Source organism: Marmota monax, unplaced genomic scaffold (assembly GCF_021218885.2).
Source record: "Marmota monax isolate L192 unplaced genomic scaffold, Marmota_monax_Labrador192_F-V1.1 WCK01_AAM20220418_F8-fsc00059, whole genome shotgun sequence".
NCBI classification, from domain to species: Eukaryota; Metazoa; Chordata; class Mammalia; order Rodentia; family Sciuridae; genus Marmota; species Marmota monax.
This window is the reverse complement of record NW_026693595.1, coordinates 8,825,100-8,838,420: the sequence shown is the minus strand read 5'-3', so window position 1 is coordinate 8,838,420 and position 13,321 is coordinate 8,825,100. Positions and strand designations below refer to the sequence as shown.

The following is a 13,321-nucleotide window of genomic DNA, read 5'->3' as shown; positions in this document are numbered from 1 at the left end:
TTACCCAAGACACTGGAAGAAAGATATGTTATGCTGTGCCCCGGAAAGTCCTGAATCTGGACATCCACAAGCTCCATCAGGGTTAGAAGACCATGACAGATGTGGGGAAGGTTATTTAACAATTCATACCAACGTGGGTATCATTTTTCCTATAATTTAGTACAAAGAGTTATATACAGAAGGCCTGAATCTTCATGTATTTAAGAAATTATCTGAGATGGGGTTGTGGCTCAGTGGTAGAGTGCTTGCCTAGCATTTTGTGAGGCACTGGGTTCTATCCTTAGCACAACATAAAAATAAAGGCATTCTGTCCATCTACAACTACCAAAAATAAAAGAAATTATCCTATAACCTTAAAATGATTGAAGATCACAGCTACATCTGCAAGACCAGGATTAAGCTGTCAGATGTCTTTTGGAAACAGAGACTGAATCTGGAAAGAAAGAATTTCCTAAGATTCTTTCCCTCAATCCAACAGTGTCTGGAAAAGATGAGAGAAAGCAGAAACTCCACAGAATGTATGGTAGCATGAAAACCATTTTCTTTTCACCCACCTCTCTCAGTATCCACCCATCTTGACCCTTGTGTCTGCTCTAACTTTCCTACATGAGCCCAGCCTCTCTGGCCACAGCACACCGGATCATGGTAGATTTCTATTCCCAGAGGAAAACAAGGAGACATGGCTAGGTCAATCGGGAGGGAGGGAGGGAGACAGGGCTAGAAACAGTGAACTACAAAGTATAAAAGAGGAGTCGAGCTTGACATGGAAGTCATGGTCAACAAGAGCTAGTGTGCCCTTTCTACTGTGGGAGCTAAAGCACAGAAAAGCTGTCTGCAGAAAGAAATGACAAAAGGTACAGATGCTGGGAAGGAGACATCATGACTGCCCCAAACAAAACATGACACCAGCATAATTCCCAGGACTGACTGGGTTCCACTGGGTTCTTCCCAATAAATTCCTGTCGATGCTGGTTTAAGCAAGTCTAAAAGAGTTTGGGGGGTTTTATTTGTGGGGTTTTTTTGTACTAATATGTCTTGATTTTATTTGCTTACCCAAGAAGCTCCCTTTGCCCCCCATACATCTCTATATGAGCCCTGTCCTACTCTGACTTCCATTACCACGTCTTAGTTTTTTTCTCTTGAGCTTTTCATAAAGGAAATCACATAATCCACTCATTTCTGACATTTTATTCAACATAATATTTATGAATAATGTATGTTAGTAGTGTTATAGTATGAAGCAGGGTTGGGTGGGTTCTTTGTCCTTGAATTCTAAGAATGAAATCCATGAGCACAAGGTTGAGAGCAAGGTAACAGGATTTATTATTTAGCCTCTGACCCAAATCCTGGATAAGGCACTCAGTGTGCCTGAGCTCTTCATGCACCCTTTGGTCCAATCAGGTTACTATGCCTTTTTATTCTAGGCACTAGGCAACAGATGCCTATCAGGTTTTTCTGCTTACACAGGAATTGCCCTGTCCTTGGTGAAGCCTGGCTTTTTATATCTGTAATCTCAGTCCTGACACATAGAAACCTGACCTTGGAGGGGCCCAAGTTTCCTTTCTGCCTATTTTAACTCTTTCTCTTGCCTCAGTTTGTCCTTTTTTATTGCTGTGTAGTACTCCACTGTGTAATTGTGCCACCAGTTTCTTTGACCTTCGGGTATTCAAAGTGTTTCTAACTGGCACTATTATGAACAGATTCATTTCTGTTGGATATGTATCATTGCTGAGTCATAGGATATCTGTTCAGATACATGTTAAGATACGTTTACAGTTACTTTCAAATAGCTTTCCAAAATGGTTAAACCAATTTACAATTCTACCAGCAATATTTAAGAGTTTCAACTTTTCTACATTTCTGCAAGTATGTAGGTATAGGTTTTTAGTCTGCCATTTAATTTTTGCCATTTCAGTGGGTATACATTTGTATTTTATAGTACTCCTAATTTTCATTTTCCTGATGACTACTTTTGATTAAATTTAAATTTTTTTCTGATTGGCCACTGTTCTTTACATATCCTGACAAGCCATTTTGTTGTTGGGAGGTGGGGTAGGTTTGCCAAATATCTTCTTTGTGACTTGACTTTTTACTCTCAATCTGTACTGATGGAAGTTCTTAATTTTAATGACTGAAAACAGGGCTACACTTTGTTCATGTGAAATGTGGCTTTGAGAAATAAATCCAATCCTCTGGATTTCCCCAGCCAAATCACCGAATCCACTGATTAGGGAAAGGTAAGTGAAGTGGCATCAAGACTTCCATGCCAGGGGAGCCCTGGAAGTATAAATGCTACTGTGCTAGCTTTAGCTTGCCCAAGCTTCAGAGCCCAGGAACCACCATCCTGACAGCCAATTGCCTGCGGGGTACTTTATGGAAGGCATTCATGCTCCAAACTCTGGAAACATTGTTACAAGACTGAATGGTTTGCTTCCCAGGCCCTTAGGATCCCCGGAGGCTTCCAGCAAAGTTCTGGGTAACTAGCATAGTACCAATTTGGAATTCCAAAAATATGACATCTCTCCCTATCCCAGTCCCCGCAATAACCAGAGCCCCAACCACAATTTCTGCCAGGTAACCTCCAGGAATCCCTGAATCCTGAACCACCTGGTGGTTCATCTGAGTGTAAGGCTCACCCATCGATCATCTCATTAAACCCCTCTGCTCCTCTGTGCAGGGCTCTCACTACCCTATATTGCAGGCAGTCCAGGATTGTTCTGCTTAGGCAAAAGTGGCTGAGAGCTTACAGAGAAGGGAGAAGGGTGGTGATATGGAGTTGGGGTTTCCTCCAGCACCAGGTCCTCCAAGCCTGGCTCTATCCTGTTACTTCCTGCTGAGCTTCCACTGTGGGCTACCTGGGTTACGGCCCTTTCTCTGCTCTTCTGGCCAGAAGCAAACAAGGCAGCTCTTTTCAGATTGTTCTAGGAATTTCACATTCAGTAACTACTATATCCAAGGTCCTCCTCTCTCATCTTCCCTCCCTGCACACTTCTGCATGTAACTCACCAGGACACACTTAAACACCACAGCATAAAGATATGAAGATAATGTTTCCTTCCAAACACAGAGGCAAGGAAAACATACACCCTGCAGCAAATCAGAGACTCTAGGACCTGCACTCCCAACCACTGCCTTAGGTAGAATCAGAACCCCTCAATCTGACCAGTCCAAAAATAAAGGGGAAAAATGGGGATGAAGTAGAAAAGCCACCCTGGGTTACTGAGGGTCAAGGGAGAGTAGGGGAGGCTCAGGACGGAGCACGGTGTGCATGGATTTGGCATCCTAGCCCCACCAGGGACCCAGGCCTAAGTGCACAGCAGCGCCAAGCCAGGACCCTCATCAGTTATAGATGGGCCTCGTTTACAAGTAAGCAAGGTCACTGGGCAAATCAGAGGTGAGGTCAGAGGGTGACAACACTTTTCTTTGAAAAAGTTCCCAAGAAAATGACTTATAATCTACATAAATTTCAGTCCCTTACGCAGTATTTCCTCCTTCTGCCCCTGAAGTTCACAAAGCAGGGAAAAGTGCCTGTTTTTTCACACCGTTCTGCAGCTACTTTATGGAATCACTGGGGGCTGGCGGAGAGCCCTCACGGCCTCATCACCCATCTTTGGCCTCCAGAGGCCAACTGCAGGTACACCTTCCCTTCAGCAGAGTGGAGTCCAGAAACTTCTGTCGCTTCCGTCTCCAAGAGGCTGGGCTGCTCTGGACGGCGAGGACCTCTGCACACGAGGGGCTGCAGGCAAGGGAAAGCAAGGCCTCGACGAGGCTTTCCATTTCCCCAAGGTATCCAAATGGGCGCTTTCTGCCTCCTGAGGTCGGCCAGGCCTACAGAGAAACACTTCTCCCCCTCTACTAGCCTAAGAATTGATCCACACTCTCCTGACAAAAACAGACGGCACCAAATTTCAGAAGCGTAACCATATGGCTCCTGGGCTAGGATAGAGCTCAGTTGGCAAAGTGCTTGCTTTGCATGCACAGGGCCCTGGGTTCAATCCCCAGCAACACACACACACACACACACAATCAATCAATCAATCAATAAAAATATGGCTCCTTTGTGGCTCTGAGTTCATAGAAAAAGTAAAAAATTCTGGAGAACAAAACCCAGATTCAGATGCATACTTAAAGTGTGTGGGGGGGAGGGGAGGGTGTCAAACCTCACTAGGACAATCTCTTTATAACCAAAATGTTTGAACTTGAACAACCGAAGCAGGAAACTCTGAATCCCCTAAAGGACAGGTGCCACAAGGTGGGCATATAAATCACGGTTAATGATGACTGGTGAGTCGGAACCTCAGGCCACCTGACCTCTTTAGTATCTACTAATAAAATGACACTTATTCATTCAAGAAGCATTTCCGAATGCCTACAAAGGGCGACCTGGCTACTGCCCTCCCACCTGGCCACGCCACAGAAAGCCCTGCTGTTCCTCAGGCCAGTGTCTCTGCCCCGTGCCTCCCACCCACATTTCTGTCATTCCCAGTCCTAGGAACAGTTGTGAGCTCACAGATCTTACTCTGGAGCCACAACCACACCCGCTGGCCCCCACCTGCCCAGTAGAGACGGCAGAACACAACCAAGTTCATAAGACCTCATTAGGGAAATAGCCTTGAATTCTCTCAACTCTAGAAAAGTAAAAACCATATGCAAAAATTGCCATCAGCAGTCAGTTATCTGAAAGGAATGACCTCTCCTGGTTGTTAGGGAAAACATGCCAGGGCTGAGAAACTGCTGAAGTCAACGGCAACCCTTTCCCTCCTTGGGAGGGATCTGGCAAACTCTCCCTGCATTCCTGAATTATAATTCTAAAAGGAGTTTAAAGTGTGTTGTCTCTGAAGCAGAGAAATCTTATTCCTCAGAAGCCTACGTTCTCCAAGGCCTGCTAGGTTATGTAATCCAGGATTTCACCTTGTCACCAAGAGGCCAGACAGCACCTACAAGTACCTTACAGGTACTGAAGACCACACAGCATCTATTCCTTGCTCAGCAGGGTCCCTAATGCTACTTAGGGGAAGGCAGAATATACAAAGAATAAATACAGAGCTAGGTGATATTTGCACGTAGGCATTTTTTAAAGATTTTTTAAATATTTGTTTTAGTTGTTGATAGACCTTTATTTTATTTATGTACATGTGGTGCTAAGAATTGAACCCAGTGCCCCACACAGGCCAGGGAAGTGCGCTACCACTGAGCCCCAGCCCCAGAGCATGTGGGCATTCCTAAAGAGGCACACAATCCACTAAAAGATCAACTAAAACAAATGGGTGCCCTGAGTAGAAGGAGAAAAAGGAAATTTCAGAGGGCCAACAGGAAACACAACAAACCCAAGCCCACCAAACCAGGTGCTAAGTTTTCTAGAAACTACTCATTTCATTTCTCAGAAACAGCAAAAACTTAGAGCTCTGACATTCAGCTCCCATTTTCCAACTTAACCCTTTGTTGACAGGCCCCTTCTCTTTTTCCCTTCACATGTAATGCATCAGGAATTCAAATTTTCTTTTGCACTTTCAAATGAAATTTGATTCCCACTCAACTACAGAGCATGACTCAGACAACTTTCCCGATCAAAATATCACAGTGAAAGGCAAAAGCCAACAGATTTATTGGACAAATTAGAAAAGTTGAGCCAAAGATGTAGCTCAGAGGTGGAGCCCTTGCCCAGCACATGGGGCCCTGGGTTCCATCCCCAGCAACAACCACAAAAGTTGAAACAGCATAAGCTTGAAAACAAACTGAATGCTTAATTTTCAACACAGTAAAGTTTCTGTTCTTTAATCTTTTATTAGACATAAATCCCTTGAAATACATCTCCCAATAAATCAAAGAAAAAAAAACATGAGAAGTAAATTTTATAGCATGGAGAAAGAGAAAAGCTAGATCAGTTTAATAACTCAGATAGTCTCTAGATCGATTCCTTAACCAATTTAGCTTTTCTAGTTCACTGTGCTGAAAGTAAAAAGGCTGAACCATGTTTGAGGTGCTTGTCTTCATCAATGATCTGGAAACTTCAGTAACACACATTTGCAAGATGAGCTGAAATAAGACAACAGACAAGAGCAAGCTGGCCCTGGCAAGGAACTGAAGAAGCAACAGGAACTCGCCTACCATTGTCGAGAGTATAAAGTGTTAAAAAACACTTGAATACTATCTACTCCAGCAGAACCGTGGGGCCAACAATTCTACTCCCAGATAGATGTCCAAAATAAATATGCACGTGTGCTCACTAGAACACATGCACAAAATTTCTCCTGACAGTACCATTCATTAGTTCAAAACGGGAAACCACCCAATGTATATCTACAATGGGAGGGATATACGGTGGGACAGTCACACAAGGTAGCAACACATGGCAATGACAATGAACAGCCCATAATCACGTACCAAAATATGGATCAGTCCTGTACTTACAACACAGGGTGAGAAAAGCCAGATGGGAAGACCAAATACTCTGATAGTATGTCTACAAAATTCAAAAGCTGGGCTGGGAATGTGGCTCAAGCAGTAGCGCGCTCGCCTGGCATGCATGCGGCCCGGGTTCAATCCTCAGCACCACATACAAAGATGTTGTGTCCGCCAAAAAAATTCAAAAGCTGACAGAACCACTCTATGATGCTAGAAGGAAGAGCTGTGCCTGAAGGGAGCACCGGGGGAAATGACTATGCAGTAGCGCCCCCCCCCCCCCAAAGAGATGGGGAGAATCCGACAGAGAGGAGAGGACCTCTCCTAACAGAAGGATCCCTCCCCAAGGAAGGGCCACACTGTGACCTTCTAGGAAAGGGCAGCACTGTTTAAATGAATACTAAAAAAGAGGAGGAAGGGGGACAAGGGAAAGAGCAAGAAGTGTTCAGGCTTGATTTCTACTTTTGCTCCCATTAGTTTGTCACTTCCCGCCCCAAGGTCGACGAATAAGGCGGTGAGAATTGCAATGACAATGTGAATTACAAAAATGTAATGCAGGCCACAAAATTTACATTCTGCATCTAATCAAGCCAAAATTTACATTAAAAAAATCACATGAGGTTTTATCTGTAATATGCAACAGCTGTCAGCCAACCAGAGTGGAAGTTGTTGGGTGCTCCTCAGGGGCTCAGATATTATAAAAAGGGATTAGTTTGTCTTCTGAGAGTTCAACAAGCTCCACTGCTCATTTCCATTAACTAAATGAATTAAAGGGTGGAGGGGGGGACAGTTACAGGGTTCTTGACACCATCATATATAATTGTTTCCAATTAACTGATTACTTCAGTGATGAAAAAAGCATGAGAATCCTTACTTCTGGCAGGTCTGTGAGTTTTAACAAGAGCCTCATTGTCGGCCACTGGAGACATCTTCTTCCCTCCCAAACTCATGCACTCTCCAAAGGCCCAGGTTTTCCATATCGCCAGTCTTGAAAAGAATGGAACGCTTTATTTAAACTTATAAAGGTAACTAGGAAAAATAAAACTAATATCTAATAAAAATTTGGAAATGGAGAGGCAGAAGGGAGGAGAGAGAGAAAAGAGCTATAAGTATTTCCATTTCTTGGAAAGGTGTTGAAAGAGGTTGTCGAATTTGAGATATCCAATATAGAGAGCAGCCATCTAAAAAGAAGGCTGCAAATTCTTTGACATTCTTCCCATCAAGGAAGGGTTGAGGGTCCGTGCCCAACTGAAGAATGTGGGGAAAAAGAAGTCATGCAACTTTTGGGGGCACAGGTCGCAAAAGGCCATGAAGTTTCAGTATGTTTGAACTGATCACTGTGGGGCGTGATGGTTAATGTTGTATGTCTCGGAGGTTGTTTTGGAGATTAACATAAATTCTACTCTGAAAAAAGCAGATTACACATCATAATGCAGGTGGGCCTCGTCCAATCCAGCGAAGACCTGGAACAAGAAGACCAGGTTCCTTGAACGAGAGGGAATTCTCCAGACTATGTTCAGTCTTCCTCTATACCACGGTTGTCTTGCACTCCAAATGCTGGCTCATACTGCAGAGTTTAGAAAAGCCAGCCTCCAATTTAAAAAAAAAAAAAAAAAAAAAAAAAAACAATCTCACTGATACACATCTATTGGTTCCTTCTCTGGAAAACACCAACACACAGGAAAACCTGTTAGGATGTAAGAAGTCCACCCGCCTGGGGCCACTATGCTAAAATCACCAAGATGACAAGTGAAGTTAACATGAGTATGTGCTCTGGTAAAGAGCCAGTACTGGGCCCAGACTTCCAGATACCCCCACCAAAACATAAGTCACAGGAGCAAAAGTCTTCTCAGACCCTCCAGAGAAGTCCATTCAACAGCATGTGCCATAGAGCAACCTCAGCACGTCAAGGAGCAGAATATTGCAGCCAAGTCCCCCTGAATCCCTGACCCACAGAAACCATGACCACTGAACAATTTTTAAGCCACTAAATTTTGGGGTCATTTGTTATAACCACCAAGACCTAACAACAGAAACAGAACTCATCACACTGAAAGACACTACGGCTGAGCTGTGACCAGAGTGACAGGTTTTAGTTTTCACATTAAACCCTTTGTTATTTTGCATTATTCATTCCTTGAAAATGTTAGAAATTTTAAAATTCAGAAATTAAGAAATAGTCAACAGGGTGTGGCGGTTACTCTTGTAAGTGTTCCTGATGCTGGAGAGATTTGTGGCTACCTTCGTCAACAGAGCTGGTTTGAACCCATTTAATCCTCACAATAAACCCTATAACAGAGGTGCCTTGAATATGTCTAGTATTTTGTTTTTGATTGTTGTCCAGAATGGCCTCAAAAACTCACAATCCTCAGCCTCCTGAGTGGCTGGGATTACAAGAGTAAATCAACCACACCCAGATTAACCCCGTTTTATAGGTGGAAAAAAAAATCATGGCACAGAGAAGGTTAGAAACTTGCCAAAGGTCACACAGCAAGCAAAAGATAAGATTCCAATTAGCCAGTCTGAGTGTAGAATTACAATATTTGCACAAACATCACCAAGATGACTTAGCAGGCACAAGTCAATGGACAAATGTTACCATCTTAAATTGCCATTCGCCTGGGTCTCCAAGCATGTGACTAGCCTCAGAATTCTGTGTCAAGTACTGCCAACTATCTTTTTCTAAAGCTATTGCCTAAATTCAATGCTCTTTAATCTCCACCTGTACACATTTTCAAAGTCCAATTCCCCCAATGTTACCCAGGTTTCTCAGTATTAATTTTTCCATCCACTACCTTTCCAGAATGGTGATTTATACATGTTTGTTCCACCCTTTGGCCTATTATAGCTGTTTCCTTGTATGTCTCTCTTGCTAGGATCTGAGGGTTTTGGTCTCTGAATTCTTCCAGAGTGTCCCATGTCAAAGAAATATAATTATTGTTTGCTAATGTTAACTGACATATAGCTTATTCTAAATGAAGGGTGATCTTGCAGCCAGAGTGTTAGGGAGATGTTCACTGAATTTTCTCAGAGGGGAAAGCAGAAGGGTTAAGAGTGATTGCTGAGAAAGCTGCAGCCCACTGCATCCTAGTCTTTGCCAGGTGTTGGCAACCAAGCCCCAGGACTCTGGCAACCAAGCCCCATGACTTGGAGTTGCATGTACAAACCACCTTCCTCCCCCAAAAGCTGCATTTCCCCCCTGCTTTTATATTGGCTCAGTTGTTTTCACTATCTTCCAGAAGAATGGCCAGGAAGCCACCCTCACTCCCATTGTCCAGAGTGGCCAGGGAAGGCGCTCCTTGTGCTTGGTTAATCTCTCCCTTGAGAGGGCTCAGTGGGGTCCCTTATCTTCATAGGTACCTACTCCCCACCAATTTTTAAAGATCTCTAAAAGCCCAGCCCAACTTGTTCTCTTCTGACAAGCTGCTCTTAACCAGGCAGGCAACAAAGACCTCTTCTCAGAACTCAAACAAGGACTCGCTATTTATTGAATAAACTAACTCCTTTGCCATGTGTAAGAATTTTGCCTACCTGGTAATTTTAATATATGATTTGGGCACAAAAAAAAAAATACTTAATATGATCTTTTTTATATCCTCTAAAGCTCCTTGCTCAATACCCTTACCAAGAGTATCACATTAAAAACAAAACAAACAAAAAAAACCTACAGGGTTGCAGCTATAGTTCAATGGTAGTGTCTGCCTAGAATGCTTGAGGCCACGAGTTCCATCCACAACACTGAGGGGGAGGGGGGTTCTAGGATAACTCTATGGATAGATTTGTAAAAAAGAAAATCCCTGGTTTATGAAACAGTCAAAAAAGGGAGGAAAAAAACACTATATTTCACAATGTGTACTTGTAAACATGCAGCAATATACACTAGAAAGAACTCCCAAATTAACACATATTTCCAGTGGTGCAATGATTATTAAATAAAAGCATATCCATAGGATTATGCAGAGATTAGAAAGTTATAGACCCAGGCATGATGGTGCACAACTGTCATTCCAACTTCTCAGGAGGCTGAGGCAGGAGGATGGCAAGCTCAAAGCATGGGCAACTTAACTAGATCCCATCTGAAACTTTTTTTTTTTTTGAAAGGGCCAGAGATGTACCTCAGTAGTAAAGCACCCCAAGTTCAATTCCTAAAAAAATTAGTCTTAAATCTGCAGTCCATTTCCCCCGCTCTAGCATCTTATCTAAACACACACACACACACACACACACCCTAGAACTCACTTTTGCTGCAGCTGATCCTCAATTAGAGTGATTTTTAGAGGAGAGAAATCTAGGGCACAAGCATATCCAAAGCACACCTGTGCCCTAAGACATAAAATGCACTCTGTAATTTCTGTAGTTTCTGTAATTTCCCCCACCAGCAGCTTCTCCTCCCTCCTCAGGTTTTTTAATTAATCTCCCCATAGGACTGCCCATACTTAATTTTTCTTCAACTGCCTAAGGAGCAGCACCCTTCATTAACAACATAAGGACGAAAGTTAATTATGTCTGTAATCTCTTTCAATCTCTACCGCATATAGCTACCTTAAAATGAGGGAGTAGTGCTGGAGAGAGGGAATGAAGAATTACTAATGGGGATAGAAATGCTTGGAGTGGGTGATGAAAATATTCTGGAATTAGTGTTGATGATTGCATAACTTTACTAAAGCCACTGAGCTGTACACATTAAATGGGTAAATTCACAGTTTACTAAATCTCAAAAGTTTAAATAAAACGTGAACGTGCCCAACATTTTAGTAGGGAAAGTTGGGTGAAAGGAGAAACTATCGAACAGGCACATCACATCCAAAATCAAGATAAATAAATTCATGAAAACAAAATCTGCAAGGAGACCCTGATTTCCATCCAGCTCAAGAGGTGGGGGCATGAAGGTGGGAGAAGGAACTGAACGATTATAGATCTGAATGATTAAACTTGTTAGTTTTAGGTCTCTCTGTCCGGTATAATAATCTATTCATTAATAAGATGAGCTACCAGAGAGGATGTATAAAAAGCAAGAGCCGCACGTAGGACGCCATAGATCGTTAATGCCAGCACCACCAAGGCCTTCACCTGGTCATCCTTGGGGCAGCACAGCTGTTGCTGACCTGCAAGACTTACCATAAAAAGTTGACTCTGCAAGTTCCAGGGGGCTCCAGATAAAGGGGGAAGAACAATCAAGAAAAGGTGGCTGCCGGGAGCACGCAGCTCCTTGAGTATTTGCCGACGTGACAAGGAAGAAGGGGGTGCTCAGGGACCAAGTCCGCTGACGGACGCCTGCACACGCTCTCTCGCACTGACACCGCAAATCCTCCAGAAACCCACGCGGTCCCAGCTGGGTTGGGCAGTCGGCCAAGGGACCAAGGGCCAGAGCGCCGCAGAGCCCACGCCCCTCCCCCACCTCCTGGCCGGAGCCATCTCGGAGTCGGCTGAGGGCGACCCTAGGCCACCTGCCGCTCTAGGACAGAGGATAAAGGAGTCTTGACCGTCTCGTCTCCTGCGGAGCTGCTCATCGACCTTAACGGAGATTAGTCTCAAAGAGGGGTGCCTCAACCTACCTCTGGCTAATATCGGGCCCAGAGGCACCCTAAGGCCAGCGCGCCGGGTCGGGGTCGGGAGGCGCCGGCACCCTCCCGCCCCCCGGCCGGGCAAGTACTTTCCCGCTCCCCAGAGCCGGGGACGCTGCGCTCCCTCTTCTAGACCTACCGAGCTCCGCCGCCGTGGGGCACGCCAAACTGGGGCGGCCCCGGAGCTGAAGCCACCCCTTGAACCCCTCTTTCAAGGGGCCGTCCTGAGGCCGCCAGAGTAACCCGGGCGAGCGGGAGCCCGCAGGGGCTGTCCTCCACCACCGCCGCCGTGCGCCCCCGGGGCGCGCCAAGTTTGCCAGGCTGGGCGCGAAGGCCGGCCCCAAGCAGGGGTCGGAGACTGGCCGCCCGGGCCAACCCTGCCAGGGAAGGGGGTGCAGCGCAGCCCCCCGCGCCACTCACCTCCAGCCGCTCCTCCCAACCTGCCGCGCGGGGCTGGCCACTCGCTCTCTGGCTCCGCCGCAGCTCGCAGAGCTCCGGGAGGAGGCGGGGCGGAGGGGCGGAGTCGGCTCCGGCCGGCAGCGCCAGAATTAAACCCCGAAACGCGCCGCAGCCGTCAGGCACGGAAGCCACTGCGAGGGTGGATTAGCCAGAAGGACCGCAAGCCTCACAGGGCGGGGACCAACTGTGGCTGCGCTCCGGAGAGGAGCGGGAGGGACACGCGGGCCGGTGGAGGCTCCCTGAGAGTCGAGGAAGCTGGGCTTTGGATGGCGCTGCCTTTGTAGCCACGGAGCCGGCCGGTGGGTGGGCCCCAGTGCGCCTGCGCGCCGCCGAGCCTTTACCGGGCCCAGGAGGTACCTTACCACACCTCCCAGCCTTCGGCCCACCTGCTCCCTCTGCCTCGCATCTCTTCTACCCACCTGAGTTTATTTGTCATCAGCCCCGAGAGAGAGGAATCAATCCTCCCAGTAAGACCCTTAGGTTTATTATCCCTAACGGGGAGAGGAGCTGGATGCGCGAGGATGACACGCTTAATAATCTCGCCTCGCGCCTTTTTACTGCCCCCTCCCTTCAAGCCGCTAAGAAATTGTTTTCTGGCCCCGGCCAGAAGTTTCCCGTCGGCCAGGTGTCCTCGGTGCGTGCATGTGCCCCAGCCCCACTGCAGGACCAATGTACCCCTCTCCCCCCATTATACATTTATTGCTGTATTTCACCTGGGATTACAGGCACATACCACTTTGCCTATCTGAAAATCTAGCATTTATCCTTAAGGGTGCAGGTGTTCTGTTCTGAGAACTCCCAGAGAAAACGTAGGTCTTACCTCCAGAATTTAGGACTGAACTAAGGAAGTCAGTTCAGTTGCAAACGCCTGATTCCAAGCAATGGCAAGTAGGTCC

General features: G+C 45.8%; 1 protein-coding gene across 2 annotated transcripts in view; it reads right to left on the bottom strand.

Moving 5' to 3' along the window:
- The window catches only part of Kank1 (KN motif and ankyrin repeat domains 1), a 208,429-nt gene extending 195,993 nt beyond the window's left edge, over nucleotides 1–12,436 (bottom strand). The window contains exon 1 of one of the 2 annotated variants that reach the window (XM_046459371.2): nucleotides 12,387–12,436. The gene's annotated coding sequence lies outside the window, so the exon portion shown is untranslated. The remainder of the gene's footprint in view (nucleotides 1–12,386) is intronic. The other variant, XM_046459366.2, reaches the window with a different exon arrangement.
- Nucleotides 12,437–13,321: the final 885 nt, after the last annotated feature.